Source organism: Pelodiscus sinensis, chromosome 3, assembly GCF_049634645.1.
Source record: "Pelodiscus sinensis isolate JC-2024 chromosome 3, ASM4963464v1, whole genome shotgun sequence".
Taxonomy (NCBI): domain Eukaryota; kingdom Metazoa; phylum Chordata; order Testudines; family Trionychidae; genus Pelodiscus; species Pelodiscus sinensis.
Genome location: NC_134713.1, coordinates 115644109 through 115660605, shown reverse-complemented (window position 1 = coordinate 115660605; position 16497 = coordinate 115644109). Strand labels below are relative to the sequence as shown.

Here is a 16497-nt window from a genome sequence, read left to right as displayed (position 1 = left end):
TGGTGTCCCTGCCCAAGGTTTGTGGAAGGCTGGAGAGGGATGGCACGAGACAAATGGCTTGGTCACTGTCTTCGGTCCATCCCCTCCAAGGTCCCCAGGTTTGGGCGCTGTCGGCAGACAGGCTACTGGGCTAGATGGACCTTTGGTCTGACACAGGAAGGCCATTATAAGCTCAGGGCTCAGGGTCGGGGGTCTCAGTGGACCCCGTTGATTTTCATGCACACCTGCTCCTGGGTGGCCAGGCTGGCAGCTCTCCTGCCCTAGACGGCCACTTTCCTGTGCCTAATGTGGAGATCGTGGACGAAGTCCACGATGTCCACACTAGCCCAGGCGGGTGCCCGCCTCTTGCGGTCCCAGGCAAGTTCCCGGGAGCCGCCAGCCTGGTCCCGGGAAGAGGGGGAGGGCTGGGGGGCATCGGGTGGCTGGCTTGAGCTGTGCCAGGTGCAGGGTCTGCTGGCTGGGTGCTGGCAGGCTTGCACCTGGCACGGGCACCGTAGCCAACCCGTGCCCCTTTAAGGGGCCCGGGGCCGAGAGGGGGGCAATAGAGTTACCCTGATGTTGGCCAGAGTGGCCACCAGGGAAACCTGGGGAGGGCTAGCCTCCCGCTAGTTCGAATTAAGGGGCTACACACCCCTTAATTCGAACTAACTAGTTCGAACTAGGCTTAATCCTCATAAAATGAGGATTACCTAGTTCGAACTAAGCGCTCCGCTAGTTTGAATTAAGTTCGAACTAGCGGAGCGATAGTGTAGCACCTATGAAAGTTAGTTCGAACTAACATCCGTTAGTTCGAACTAACTTTGTAGTGTAGACATACCCTAGGAAAGATGCGAAACATGAAGACTAAGATGCTCAATCAACCAGGACAGGCACTAAGAAGGAACTGAGGGGGCAGAAGGTTGTCAGGGATATAAATGTGCCACCATTGAGGCACCACGCTATGGAGCTCCTCAGCTTACCCAATGGGTACTCCTAGGGGGAAAAACTTCTGACAATCATGCATGCAACACAAACACCTCTAAATGGAATGGACATAAACAATCACTCGAGAAGAACATATAATTTACAGATGAATTTTGTTTCCACTGTTTTCTACTTCCCTTTAAAGATCAAATCCCAGCATGAACCAAAGAATATAATAAATAACTGAGAAAAGTTGTTAGGCAATTTAGAATGTCAATCACAAATGCCAATCTCTACGACCATTTGTAACCTCACTACAAGAATATGTATTTAGTTTAATTGTGTTTGATTGTTAGAAAAGGAACACTTGAAAGGAGCCATGCTGTGAGGTTTGCAAATGCTAATGTCACAGTTTTCATCTTTTCAGTTATTGGGGAAAATACATTGTAAACATCTTTTCTAAACAAATATATTTTTTGCATCACACTGCTTTAATGTTGTGTGTTGAAACAAGTTCAGCTATATAAAAATGATAATCTACTGCTATATATCTTGTATTTGTTGAGAGGAAGAGGCAGAATGACTACTCAAACTAAGAAGTACACGAAAAGACTATTAATGTACATACTGGAATGTCTTGTTGATATTACTGTATGTTTAATTCTACAGTTAAACTTTTAAAAAAAAAATATAGTTCTAAGGAGGGAAGGAATTGCCAAACAGCTTTCTATCATGGACATTTACTCTTAGTAAATATATATATGAAAAAATGTAATAGGAAAGGAAATAAATTCTTATCTATTAGTTTTATCTTTAAATCTCCCTGTCTCTCAAGTTCTCATACAGACATAATTTCATTTTCAGCAGCCATTTGTGGTCTAAAAGCCAGTCTCAATTCACTTCCTTTGATATACAATTAATTTGGAATATTGAAGTGTGATCAGGTTGGATCCTGATCCTGAAGCCCACTATGTATGTGCAAAATGGAAGCTTGGTACTCCGATAAGAGGGAGCAATTATAAATTGTCAACTTTTTTCCATGATCCCCCTCACTCTTTTTACCTTCTACCAATTGCCTTACTATCTCCACCCATCTCCTCATTCACTGATGAGCTTAATTATCTTTGTTTTCTTTTCTCCTATTAACGTTTACCTTCTCGTGCCCATTTTATATGATGGGAGAGGTTTGTTTCTTTGAAAATGTATTAGCCATGCATCATTAGTAGTTAACGAGATACTGTGACATTGTCAGAAATCAATCTCCTCCAAAGGCAATTAAAATGTGATCTTGGACAATCAGTGACCACAAAATATCCAGTTTGCATTAGTACTTAGCAGCAACCAAAAGCTTTATAACATCTTCTATAACAAACCACCATGTTGTGATATTACAAAAGTTTTCCACATATGATATCATGGTGTCACAGTGTCAGTGGTTTCAATGTTACAACATATGTGAAATTTTGTATTCACACTGCTTCATCCCCAGTGGCTTTCACAGAGACCTCCTGTATATGTGAGGACAGAAAAGTCATTTCAGCAAAAAATAGAGATCTTCAGCTATTTTTTGCCCTGAGTAAAAACTAACTCTAATGAAAATTAGTACCAGATCAGAACCTAAGGTTTAATCAAGTTTACTTGTTGGAATTACTTAATGAAGCTCTCAGATGGAACCACCTACCCAATCACAACTGGTCCCATGAGCTGGGTCCCTAATTTCTTTATCACAAGTTCTACAATAAGTTCTGCTGTTGGCTGAGTAGGCATGCCACCTAGTTTTAAAAGATCATCTAGGCATAGGAATGTTTTCTCCTCTGCTTAACCCAACACCATACATATTGCAGTGACTGACACTTCACTGAATTAAGTCAATCATTATTTCATTTATTTTTAGGATAAATAAACAACATAGAATCCAGAGGAGCCCTTTGACCTGCTGCCCTAGCTTGCTTACTCAGATAGAGTAAGTGTATGTTTGCATGCCAAAATATAGGACTGTCTTATAAGAACCACTTCTCAAATACATATATCGACACAGCTATATACACATAGGCTACGTCAAGACTACAAGCCTCTTTCGAAAGAGAGCATCTAGACTACAAGCAGATGTTTTGAAAAACTGAGGTGCTTTTTTGAAAGAGAGTCTAGATTCTCTCTTTCAAAAAAGCACAGTTTGCATTCAATAGCGCCTTTTTTTGAAAGAGTATTTTCGAAAAAAGGCGTTATTCCTCATAGAATGAGGTTTACCACGATCGAAAAAACTTCTGTGTTCTTTCAATTTACTTTCGAAAGAATGCAGCTGCAGTCTAGATGCAGGTGAAGTTTTTTCGAAAAAAGGCTACTTTTTTCGAAAAAACCCTATAGTCTAGACCAGGGGTGTCCAAACTTTTTTCAAAGAGGGCCAGATTTGATGAAGTGAACATGCCTGAGGGCCGACCATTTTGCCTGACATTCTTTGAACCATTAAAATTAAATGCAAATTAACTATTTTATGCAAAGTTTATTGCAAATGGCATACTTTTCATTTCGTCACATGGATGACAAATCTAAACAGGTGTTAAATCACTCTGCCTTTCATATCTGAAGGCCTGATGAAAAAAAAATCCAGGAAGCTGAAATATATGTCAGGAACATTGTAAAGTACATTACATATTATTGGTAATAAAGGTTGTCTGTCAACTTTTAAATTCAAAAAATATGAACAGGAACATAACACCAAGTATATATGTTGTGTCCAAATATATTTATAACTGATTTAGACCAACTGACATTAACTGAGATTTTACAATGTATTCATCTCAATACATATGGATTCGTTGGGGGCCATAAAAGATAGATATTGCCAAATTACCTGGGGGGGCCGTATTAAACCGGAACACGGGCCGCAATTGGCCCGCGGGACAGACTTTGGACATGCCTGGTCTAGACATACTCATATAGAGAAAATGTAGATATATCTGAGTCTAATGTTACTAGTGAATTTGGATGCTAAATGTGAGACACTTTAAAAAGGTATCATTTTCAGAGGGAGGTGTTCAACAATTTCTCAAAGTCAGGCTTCTTTAATGTGTCTCAAAAATGGAAGCATCTAAATTTATTAGTCACTTTTGAAAATTTAAAACTTTAGAATATATGCTATGCAATCATATAAATTGTAACAAACTACTGGCATTTTTCTTCTCCTGTAATTTATCTGCATCTCAACTCCATACATTTCTGAAGTGGCCCTGGGCCACCTTGAAAGGTGTGGGGCCTTGGGCAGAAGGGGTAGGGCCAGGAAACTTCTTGTGCTCACCTGCCCACAGACTGGCCTGCAGGTGGGGGAGTGCATGAAGCCTTTGCCCCTGGCCTCCAGTGCCTAGAGAATCACCAGCTGTTTTAAAACAGCTGGCAGTTCCCTCTAGTCATCACAGTAGGAGGAGGCTTTGCATGCTTTCCCTGCCCTGAGGCCAATCAATGCAAAGTCCTTCACCCTCTGTTCCTGCCCTGCCAGAGGCACACGGTGGTTAGAGGGAACTGCAGGCTGTTTTAAAACAGCCTGCAGTTCCCTCTGGTGCTGCGTGCCCCTGGTGGGGGAGGAGACTTCCCATGCTCCTCTGTCTCCAGGTCTTGACTGGTCTGGTGCGGGGGAATGGCAGGGCAGCCTCATGTCGGATCTACGAACTTGGCAGGCCAGATCCGGCCCGCGGGGTCAGTCTTGTCTCCCTGATGTAGAACCACTATAAAAAGGTGTTTATAAAGCAATTAAATTCTGGTCCCTAAAGACTAGAAGTACCAGTGATATATAACTTATCTGCTTGAATGTCTGGTTTATTTTGCATTATACTAATTAAGTTACGGCCTAATTTTCAGTACAGGCAGTCCCCGACTTACGCGGATCCGACTTACGTCAGATCCACACTTACGAACGGGGCTCTCTCGCCCCGGAGCTCACAGGCAGCGGCAAAGCCTCAGAAGCGCGGGGACCCCGCCGCGGCTGCGGGTTTGCTCCCGGTGCCCCTGGTCTGCTGGGGACCGTCTCCAGCAAACCAGGGGCACCGGGAGCAAAGCGGTCGGGCGCCAGAGCAAAGCCTCAGAGGCGAGGCACCCCACCCCCCCGCTGCCGCTTTGCTCCCTGTGTCCCTGGTCTGCTGAGGGGGGCGCAGCTAGTGTACCCCCCCCCAGCAGACCAGGCTTCTGTTGTGGACCCTGGGGCAGAGCAGCTGGGGTGCTGCCAGTTGGTCCCGCAGCGCCGCTCTGGGCACTACTGGACCAACCCGACAGCACCCCAACTGCTCTGCCCCAGGCGTCCTAATTCAGCCGCTGCTGGTCAGTTTCAGCAGCAGCTGAATCAGGACTCCTGGGGCAGAGCAGCTGGGGTGCTGCTGGGTTGGTCCAGTAGCGCCGAGGAGCAGTGCTACTGGAGCAACCCAGCAGCACCCCAGCTGCTCTGCCCCAGACGTCCCCAAATCAGCCGTTGCTGAAACTGACCAGCGCTAACTACAGGAAGCCCGAGGCACAGTTGCTCTGCCCCAGGCTTCCTGGAATCAGCTGCTAATCAGTTTCAGCAGCAGCTGACTTGGGGTTCTTAAGTTGAATCTGTATGTAAGTCAGAACTGGCGGTCAGTTTCAGCAGCGGCTGAATCTGGACGCCAGTTCCGACTTACATACAGATTCAACTTAAGAACAAACCTACAGTCCCTATCTTGTACGTAACCCGGGGACTGCCTGTAAGTCCATCAAACTAAAAATAAATAGGCAGTTTTAACTCAGACTTTTTTATTTACTTTTGACAGATTTTCATAAGAAATAATCCTATATGATAGTTATTTCATTTCTTTATATTAAGTGTTCTAATAACTTTTTAAAAAGAAAAAAATGGATGTACTCTGATAGTATTTAGGACTCCATACGACATGGATTTCATTTATATCTAACTAAAAGACTTATCCAGCATTGCCTGGGTCCGTCAGGTCAAGGGGCTGGCAGCATGGGGGGTTGTCAAGGTTGTTCCCCAGTCTGGCACTTCGAGTGCTCAAGGTGAGGGCCCACAAGAGACCTCAAAAGAGGAAGTTACTCACTTCGTGCAGTAACGATGATTCTTCGAGGTGTATCCTCGTGGGTGCTCCACGTCTGGTGTCGGGCTGGTCCCGGCGCCGCAAATCGGAGCTTGCCAGAGCTGTGTGTGAGTGGCCGGACCACGCGTGTGCGAGCCAGTTTCGCGCCTTTCATCTGCCGCGCGCAGTCCGGTGCCCGCCAGTTCGTTTCACCGCCTATCTGAAAGACAGAAAGACAAGATTCCAAAGCAGGGAGGAGGGCGGGTCATGGAGCACCCACGGGGACATACCTTGAAGAACCATCGTTACTGCACAAAGTGAGTAACTTCCTCTTCTTCTTCGGGTAGTCCCCGTGGGTGCTCCACGTCTGGTGACTCCAAAGCAGTAATCTCAGTTAGACGTGGTCATCGGAATCGGGATTCTGAACACTAGGCAGCACTGCCAAGGCTACCGCTGAGTCAGAGGAGAAGTGCTGAACAATTGCATAATGCCTTGCAAAGGTGGAAGTAGAAGACCAAGTCGCCGCTCGGCAGATGTCCCGCAGAGGGACTCCTTTCATGAAAGCTGTCAATGCAGCAACTGCTCGTGTCGAGTGAGCCCTAGGTTGTGACATGAGCGGCTTCTTACAAATAGTATAGCAAGTCGTAATACAAGAGACAACCAGTTTAGAAATACACTGAGCTGATAGAGACTCGCCCTTAGAAGGCCCTGAAGTCAAAACAAAGAGTCGATCCGTCTTACGCAGAGTACGGGTTCTATCTATATAGAATGCCAAGGCTCTACAAACATCAAGGGTATGCAGAAGAGCGTCACGCTGAGAGGTATGAGGTTTAGGATAGAAACATGGCAAAACGATTGGCTCATTTATATGAAAATCTGTGCCGACTTTAGGCAGAAAGGCTGGATGAGTCCTCAGTATCACTGATTCTGCGTTAAAGACTGTATAGGGAGGCGTTGATATCAAAGCAGCTAATTCGCTCACCCTACGTGCTGATGTTATGGCAAGAAGAAAGAGTACCTTCATTGTAAGCATCGACATGGGTACCGTGGCCAACGATTCAATCAGTGGTTGAGTTAGGACATCAAGCACCAAATCAAGACTCCATGCAGGTGGCGGAGGCCTACGCAGTGGGTTAAGGTTAGCCAGTCCTTTGAGAAATCTAGTCATCATCGGATGGGAAAAAACCGACTTGCCTTCAACGGGATAGTGAAAAGCAGCTATCGCCGTCACATGGACTTTAAGTGATGAGATGGAGAGTCCAGTCGACTGTAGGTGGAGGACATAGTCCAGTAAAACATGTAGTGGTAAAACAAGAGGGTCTAGAAGTTTAGGAGCGCACCAGCGCACGAACCTAGACCATTTGGACCGGTAAGTTTTCCTGGTGGAATCCTTCCTGCTGTGTAAGAGAACACGCTTCACCTGGTCCGAACAAAGATTCTCGGACGCGCTGAACCATGCACCATCCACGCAGTCAGGTACAGAGTATCCAGCTTCGGATGAAGAAGGGAGCCTTTCTTTTGCATGAGCAAGTCTGGTAGGTAAGGCAATCGGCGCGGTGGTCGTATGGAGAGCTGCAGAAGAGTTGAGTACCATGGCTGTCTGGGCCACGCTGGGGCTATGAGTATCACTCATGCCCTATCCATCACGATCTTCTCGAGTACTCTGGGAATGAGTACAACGGGGGGAATCCATACAAAAGCGATGTGCCCCAATGAAGGAGAAATGCATCTCCCAGAGAGTGATCACCCAGTCCTGCTCTGGAACAGTAAGCTATGCATTTCGCATTGGCACACGTGGCGAACAGATCTATCACCGGAAAGCCCCACCGATGGAAGAGAGGTAAGAGGACATCCGTGCGGATCACCCACTCGTGGTCTTGAGGGAAATGCCTGCTCAGCGCATCCGCAGTGGAATTGTTCGCACCCGGTAAGTATGATGCGACTATAAAAATGTTGTTTTGAATGCACCAGTTCCAGAGGCGGATCGCTTCTACACAAAGTGAACGGGATCGGGCACCCCCCTGTCTGTTCACATAATACATCGCCACTACATTGTCTGTGAGAATTCTCGTGACAGTGCCTCTTATGTGTAACTTGAAGTGTCTGCAGGCACGAAACACCGCTCGGAGCTCGAGAAGGTTGATATGGAGCATCATCTCAGTCGTGGACCAGCGGCCTTGAGCTGTTTTTGCGCCCATGTGGGCACCCCAGCCGATGAGAGACGCGTCTGTGGTTATCTCCACTGACGGCTGTGGTGCGTGAAAGGGGACTCCTGACAGCATGTTGTTGCGATCGGTCCACCATAAGAGGGAGTCTTTGACATGTGCCAGTAGCACCACAGTCTTGTGGATGCTGTGCCTGGTTGGATTGTATACCGTGCTTAGCCAGTGCTGTAGACACCTGAGATGTAGCCTTGCGTGGCGGACTATGATTGTAGCCGACGCCATATGACCCAGAAACTGGAGGCATATGCGTACCGGGAGCATTGGAGCTTGCAAGACTGTTTTTATCAGGTCTTGCATAAGTTGAAAACGCTTGACTGGCAGAAGAACTCTTTCTGACTGGGAGTCGAGACGTGCTCCTATGAAGTTTAGAATTTGTGTTGGTTGCAGCCGTGATTTTTGAATGTTCACAATAAGGCCGAGGGAGTTGAACAAATCCCGAGTTGTGACCACCATGTGATGTGCCTCTGACTGGGTGTGTCCCTTGATGAGGCAGTCGTCGAGGTAGGGGGAAATGGAGACTCCTGTTCTGCGTAGATGGGCAGCCACTACCACCAGCGTATTGGACAACACCCTTGGGCCTGAGATGAGGCCGAAAGGCAGTACCCTGTACTGGAAATGGTCATCGCCCACTACGAATCTCAGAAAATGTCTGTGCACTATGTGTATTGTCACATGGAAGTATGCGTCCTGCAAATCTAGGACTGCGAACCAGTCTCCTTTGTTTAGTGCTGGCTTGATCTTGGCCAGCGTGGTCATTTTGAAGCGCTGCTTTCGGATGAAACGATTTAGACCTCCCAGGTCGAGGATGGGTCTTCACCCCCTGGATTTCTTGGGAACTAGGAAATACCTGGAGTAAAACCCTTTCCCCCGGAATTCGGCGGGTACTCGCTCTATGGCTCCGATCTCGAGCAGATGAAAAACTTCTTCTCGAAGAGCGGCCCCGTGAGATGGGTCCCTGAGAAGGGAGGGGGTGGGAGGGGTAGTAGTTGGGACTGAGGCAAATGGGATTGTAAGGCCTGATGATATGACCTCTAGGACCCGTCGGTCCGAGGTAATGCTGGCCTATTGATGAAGAAATGGCCTCGGGCAGTGGTGGACTAAGGCTTTAGTGTGCTGACCAGTGGAGATGTGTTCGAGTCCCCCGCACAGGAGTCAAACCTGCTGCTTCTGAGGAGGCCGAGCTGAAGCGTGGTTCTGCTGCTGACGTTTGCGCTGAGGGCGCTGTCTAAATTTCGGTTGGTCAGATCCATGCTGCTGTTGCTGCTTATAGGAGAAGTAATCATATCTCCTTTGAAAGGGGTAGTATCGCCTGCATTTGAAAGACGGCGTATACATCCCAAGAGACCGAAGGGTAGTACGAGAGTCCTTGCCCGAATGGAGAACCTCATCAGTGGTGGAGGCAAACAGATTTTGATGATCAAAGGGTAAATCTTCCACTTTGGTCTGCAACTCCTTAGGGGCTCCCGCCAACAGTAACTCTTCGCATCGCAATACCTGTTGCCATCGCTCGAGCGGCTGTGTCGGCAACGTCTGCGGCGATCTGAAGCGATGTTCTACAGGCAGTGAACCCTTCTTGGACAACTACTTTAAGGAGAGACCTCTTATTGTCAGGGACGTGTTGCATAAGTTCCAGGAGCTTGGAGTAGTTGTCAAAGTTATGGTTTGACAAAAGAGCAGCATAATTGGCAACCCGCAGGAGCAAGGTTGAGGAGGAGTAAACTTTTCGGCCAAAATAGTCCAATTTCTTTGTATATCTATCCGGTAGGGAATTTTTAAAATGGGGCATCTTACTCTTATGGCGAACCGCATCCACTATCAGGGAATTTGGCTGTGGGTGATTGAACAGAAAATCCAAACCTTTGGATGGAACAAAATACTTCTTATCCACTTTCTTATTGGTGGGTGGTATTGATGTTGGCGTCTGCCAGACGTCCTGTGCTACCTCCATGATAGCATCATCTATCAGGAGGGCAATCTTTCGTTGTTGTTTAGGATGTAAATTCTTGAATAACTTATGCTGTTTAACCTGGGACTCAGTAAGTTGTACTTCCTGGGACACGTTTAAAGAGGTCTTGAAATTCTTTAAGATCATCGGGAGGTGACGTTTCACCCAGAGACACTGGTTCATCCCTCGAAGGCACAGATGAGCAGGCATTAGGAGACATGTCCAGGTCAGTTTCTGAGAGTTGTCCTTCCTCTAAGTCTGACATTTGTGATCGGGGTACCGAAGAACGAGAAGGTATCGTACGTCGTAGCGGGGAGTGTTTGAGAATCTCTGAATGAGCCGAGTGTGGGCTAATAGACTGACAGGAACATGGAGACCTGCGATGAGATCGAGAGTGACTGTGATGGGATGACTCAATATAGTAAGGTCCATGATGGTGGGTATTACGTTGGTCAGACCGTGCAGGTGACGAATGTCTAGAAGACCTAGTACTGCTATATCTGACATAATGGGTGCTTCGTGGTGAACGAATCGGTGAGCGAGAGCGTCTTGCAGGAGAACGAGATCTAGAACATCCGTGGTGTGAGCAGCTACACTTTCTATAATAATGGCGATGAGATGAGAGACTTCGCTGATGATATTCCCTCTGCTCTCTTGTATGACATGTAGAAGCACCAGGATGAGGAGATGGATCCCAAGAAAACCCTGGAGAGGTACGCAGGGAGATTTCCTGGGTATTTGATTTTGATGCTGGAAGCTGTCCAGAGCCTGGAGACTGAAGGGTTAAAGGCTCAGAAGGGAGAATCTGGGCAGGAGTATGCTGCTCCACTGCCAGTGCTGAGGACAGCTCCATGTGAGGACCTGAGGGCCCTGACCAAGGCGCGGAGAAGAAGCCGCCACACCAGCAGGACCCCCGAGCAGTCCCAGGAAAGGAGTCAGAAGGGTCATCTGGGGAAGCCACACCATGTAAGTGCCGTCACTGTCCCCTTACTGGGGCGGGAGTGGGGGTCTGGGTAGGGAGACCAGGAATCACACATGTGGCCCTTGCTTACCACGCATCATGCAGCAACCTGTGCTCATGCGAGCACATGCCGTGCCACTCCTGAACAGGTGGCTCCAGCTGCCTGCCACACAGGGGCCATGGCCTGATAGCAACACACATGTGTGAAGAGACCTGACATGCTCCTGACCCCGGCGCGGGACACAGCAGGACGCCCTCCCTTCACAATCCTCCTCTAACATCTCCCCCACCACCTCGGCCGCACTATACACAGCACAGGGGCCTGGGTGCGGTCTCGGGGCAGCGCCCACTCCTGGGGATAGCCAGACATTCCGACCATGGCCTCTGTGCAAGCACAGCAGCTCTCATGGTGCAGGGCACGGTCATTCTCACCTTGCAGAGCAGGGCTGGGCTTCACCCACTGTCCCCCCAGGGAGAACTGACCACTTCTCTTCTTTCTCCACAGCCGCACCAGCTTCACGTGCAAGGCACACCACCCCGCCCGGGACATCCTCCCGCACCCGAGGGCTTAGTAGGTCCACCACAACACTGCAGGGGTACCGAGACCAGCAGTTGGGGGCCCTGCGAGCCCTGCACCGCACTATGGAGCATTGGATGCAGGACAAATGGGAGTTCCAGTGGGAGCTGCTTGCCCAGGGTCGTGCCATCTGTGCCCATCTGCAGACCCTGGTGCAGAGCATGCTGCCTCGTGCTGCTCCAGCACCTGCTGCCTCCCCAGTGCCCGCTCCTTCTCCCCCTCCTGCCTCTCTCTCCTCAATGTCCTCCTCAATCTCCACACCCTCCACCTCAACCTCCAAACCCTCCTCCCCATCCCCCCGGGGACGCCAAGGCCCCCGCACCCGCCATGCTGGGAAACAGTTGGCCTGGCAAGAGCTCTGAGCTTCTCCTCCCTCTTGTTCCCCTTGCTTCCCCCTTCCAGCTCCCTCCTCCCAGTTTTCCCCCTCCCCTCTCCCACCCTCTCTTCTCCCCTCTCCTGCCTCCTTTCCCCAGTCTCCCCAGAGTTTCATCCCTCCCCCCAGTTTTGTTAAATAAAGAGGATTTATATTTTTGAAAATATGTGTGTTTTATTTGACATTAGGATGGGGGCTTAGGGAGGGGTACGTGGAAGGCAGGCAAGCAATCAGGGACACCTAATAACCGGCTGCTCTGGTATAATGGGGTCCCTTTAAGCACAGGCCTCAGATAGCTTCAGGCAACAGCCACACAAAGACACTCCTTACCTGATGCCCTAACCTTGACTTGGTTCTGGCCGGCCTTAACTCCGAATCAGTCTCCACTCAGTGTGTATGCGGTATTGTGAAATAGCAAAATGCTATTTCGAAATGCATTTTGTGTGTAGATGCGTTATTTTGAAATAACTTATTTCAAATTAACTATTTTGAAATAAGATATTTTGAAATAATGCTGTAGTGTAGACATGCCCTATCTTCCCAGGAAAATGGTTCCTTTATATGTAAGGATTTCTGAGGGCCAACCTACCCTAGCAAAAATATCTGCTACTGCCTGGCAGAAGCCCCTGGCCCTTGACAATCCATAGAGCTACTGCTTTAAGCCATTTTCTGGCAAAATCCATGAAAGTCAGTACATACTGTTTTCCTCTGGGTTTCTTTTTAGGGAAAGAACCCAGAATATCCACAGCCACATGCTGGAATGGAATCTCTATTATGGGTAGTGGCTGGAGAGGTGCCATGACCTGGTCTTTGGGCTTCCCCTCCTGCTGGCAAACATCACAAGATTGGACATAGACACATCCTTGCCCATCACCTCCCAGTGGAATGACTTCCCCAATTTGTCTTTGGTCCTGTTCACTCACCCCAGCATGGCCACTAGGGTGATCATGGACTTAGTGTAAGAGCTTTACCCTGTATTTGGTTGGAACTACCAACTGTGTTTGAGGCTGCCAGTCCTCCTTGTGACCACTAGAAGGAGTCTCTTGGTATAAAAGTCCTTTTATAGACTCACAGATGGCTGGACAGACAGATGTACATTTCTAAAATATATAGATGGATTAAATCTATTTGAACAAAGAATGTTGTATAATGTCTATGAACTAGTCCAGCAGTGGCCAACCCGTGGCTCGCGAGCCACACGCAGCTCTTGCCCCCCGAAAGTGCGGCTTGCGAAGCCATTCCTGAACCCCCTCAAATGACTCCTGCCCCCTGCCGGCTCCCCCCTGGCTTGCCTGTGCTTGCCGGGTCGGAGCTGTGGGGTTTTAAAAATGGCGCCCAAGCTGGCTGCCTTTGGCTCTCTTTGTTAAATGGGTTGGCCACCCCTGAACTAGTCATAGTCTTTTTCAACATTGCTAACTTTCCTGCATCAAGAAGGGATGTAACCCACTAAGCCACAGAAATTTCAGAGAGTCTTCAAAAATCATAGTAACATAGCTTGAAAGTGTTGCTACACTGTGTTGATAAATGCCTTTAGCCCTATGGTACTAAGATCTTAAGCCTGAGATGATTTTACATTTAGTAAACTGTGCATAAAATAAATGAATATTAATCTCAAACATGTTACAAATTTAAAAGTAAAAATTTTATATGAGGGATTAGGGAAATGGTATATATATTTAAGTATACGTATATTCAGTATATGGAGAAAATACAGTCACGTTAAAAAGCAAAAGTGGGCTGCTCCTGAGAGGAAGTCTTCACAGGAGATGCTTAGTACTTTCATATCCTACTAAAGGGCACTATGATAGTCCCGGTCTCTACGCCAGTTTCCTCATGTGCAAAATATCTGCCTCAGAGAAGTGTTAATATGCCTATAAACATTAATGATTGTGAAGTGTTTTGACATACTCAAAGGGAAGGTGTAACAGATTATGTGACAGTTCCTCACTCAGAGGTAGGGGAATCTGACCACACCCAGTCACATACATTATCTGGTCACAACGCACATCCAAGATCCCTACTTTTTGCAAGGGGGCCTTTGCCCTTTGTGGGCCTCATTAGGTCTCTGTGAGATCAAAACAAAAGTCACAAACCCCCTGCATTCAGGGAATTCATACACTTTCCTTGTGGTCCCAGCAAAAGTGAAGGTGGGAAGCACATCTATAGTTCTGCCAATGATCCAGCCCCAACATAATGGGTTTGGGGAAATTGCTCTGGCTAGGTTTCTGAAGCAAATTCAGTTGGATCAGTGTGAAGGTTTCCTACTCAAGAGTTCCCTTCACAGCATCAGGGATTGTTTCTTCTGTCTGCAGCTTAGCATGATCCTGCTCCTTGTCTCTCCCCACCCTGATGACTGCAGTTTCCTTTTTAAAAGCTTCCTCTGTATCATGAATGGGCCTCTCGGGCCTCTTCCTCATCAGTGTGGAGCCTATACACCTTGTCGCAGAATGTGTTAGAGAAATGCAAATTATTATTATGTTATCAATACGGTGACACAGCCTTTATTTTGCAAATTTCAACTCAATTGAAACAAATAGATATTTTTCAAAAGTTGGAACTATAACTCCAGTGAATCCAATACGCAGGAGCATAAATTGCAGCAGAGAATATGTAAGTGGGAAATTAGAACGAGTAACATGGATGCTGAACAGTAAATAGCTAAAGATGAAAAAGAAAGAACAATTTAATTATACCTGAAGCATGAATCCTGTGAAAGTTAGTGTGCCATCTAAATCATCTGGCACTTAAGATATCTTCCTTAATTGCTATTTGCTGAAAAACTAAATAATTTCATCAGATTATCCTCACAGAGGATACTGGGGAGATCCCTTCCCTCAAATAGGTCCTTCCTGGTAATAAAGGTGAATTACTAACACAGTTTGAGGCATCAAAAGAAGAGGCGCTAGAACAAACAGACAATTGAAACAGAAATAAGCCACTAGGCCCAGGTGGCATACATCCAAGAGTTTGGAAGAAACCTAAAGAAGAGCAGCTGAGATGCTAGTAAAAATACACAACATCTCATTAAAAACAGAGGCTTGGTGGGTAACAAATGTTTCACCTATATTTCAAAAGGCTCTATGAGTGATCCCAAGAACTACAGGTCAGTAAGACTTACATCTGCACCTGGTAAATACGTTGAAATTATAATTAAAAATACATACGCCCTCCCCTTCCCCCAAAAAACATATATGATTCTGTCTAATCAGAACTATTTCTGTAGAGGAAAACGATGTCTCACTAACTTGTTAGAACTCTGAATAGATCAGTAAAATAGTGGATAAAGGAGAGGTGGCTGACAGAATTTACTAGACTTTCAAAAGATCATTGTCAAGGTTCTTCACAAGAAGTTACTAAAGGAACTAAGGAGTCATTGGATGAGAGGCAAAGTACTATTATGGAGCAAAACCAGGCTAAAACACAGTAAACAGTAGGAATTCATTGGTACTTTTTATCATGGCAAAAGGGTTAGCAGCAGAATTGGTCAATACCTAAGACCAGTATTGTTTAATATATTTGTTAGTGATCTGAAAAGGAGGTGAGAAGTATGGCAGCACCAGTCAGAGATGGCAAAGTTATTTAGGATAGTCAAATCCACAGAAGATTATGAGGAACTTCAGAAGAACCTAACCAAATTAGATTAATGGGCAACAGATCTGTAGTAGATGAAATTTAATGCCGATGAATGCAAAATAAAGAAATTGGAAGGAAAAAGCTGAACTATTCATACACCTTACAAAGTTCTACATTAATCACAACAACTCAGGAAAGAGAGCTAAGAATTACTGTACACAGCTCAATGAAGACCTCTACTCAGTGTGCCCCTGCTGTCAAAAAAGCAAACAAGATGTTAGGATGAATAAGAAAAGGGAAGGAGAAAATATAAAAAATAATACAGTTCTGTTATATAAATCAATAGTAATCTCATCTGAAGTAATGTGTAGTTGATTGGTCACCATATCTTAAAAAGGTATTACAGAATTAGAGAAGGTTCATACCAGGGGACAAGAATGATGTGGGCAATGGAAAAAACACATATGCAACTGAAAAGTCTGGGACTATGAGAACCTGCCAGGAAGAAGAACAGGAGAATCCAGGAGCACTCATTCTGGCAAGCAGTGTCTGCCACTGACACATATCTATCCCCAACCGCTCACCCTCTTGAATGGACAGGGATAGAAATTCTCTCTCTGTGGGATGCTGCCAGTGCCAGACTCAGTGTGTGTGGGACACAGAAGAAAGCTGAGTCACCCCTGTCCTGCTTGCAGACTCCTGGCCTGGCCAGCACTTTCCCATGCCTGCTTGTCCCTGGGTCGTGGGTGTTGTGATGCTCCCCTGGGATGTCTGTGCTTCTGCTGGGAAGTGTCCACTTTCTAGGCAACATATGGGCTTCCTTGAAGCACATTGCCATCATCTAAACTGAGACCTTTGGTGGCAGCTCAGAGATTAGGTCTAGGTTTCATACACAGTGTTTTCT

At 46.7% G+C, this 16497-nt stretch overlaps 1 protein-coding gene and 1 long non-coding RNA gene across 6 annotated transcripts in view; one reads left to right on the top strand and one right to left on the bottom strand.

Annotated features, from left to right (window-relative positions):
- PACRG (parkin coregulated) overlaps positions 1 to 16497 on the bottom strand; it is a 486879-nt gene that overhangs the window by 309440 nt on the left and 160942 nt on the right. The window lies entirely within an intron of this gene.
- The window catches only part of LOC106731451 (uncharacterized), a 126431-nt gene that overhangs the window by 101995 nt on the left and 7939 nt on the right, over positions 1 to 16497 (top strand). The gene's annotated exons all lie outside the window — the stretch shown is intronic.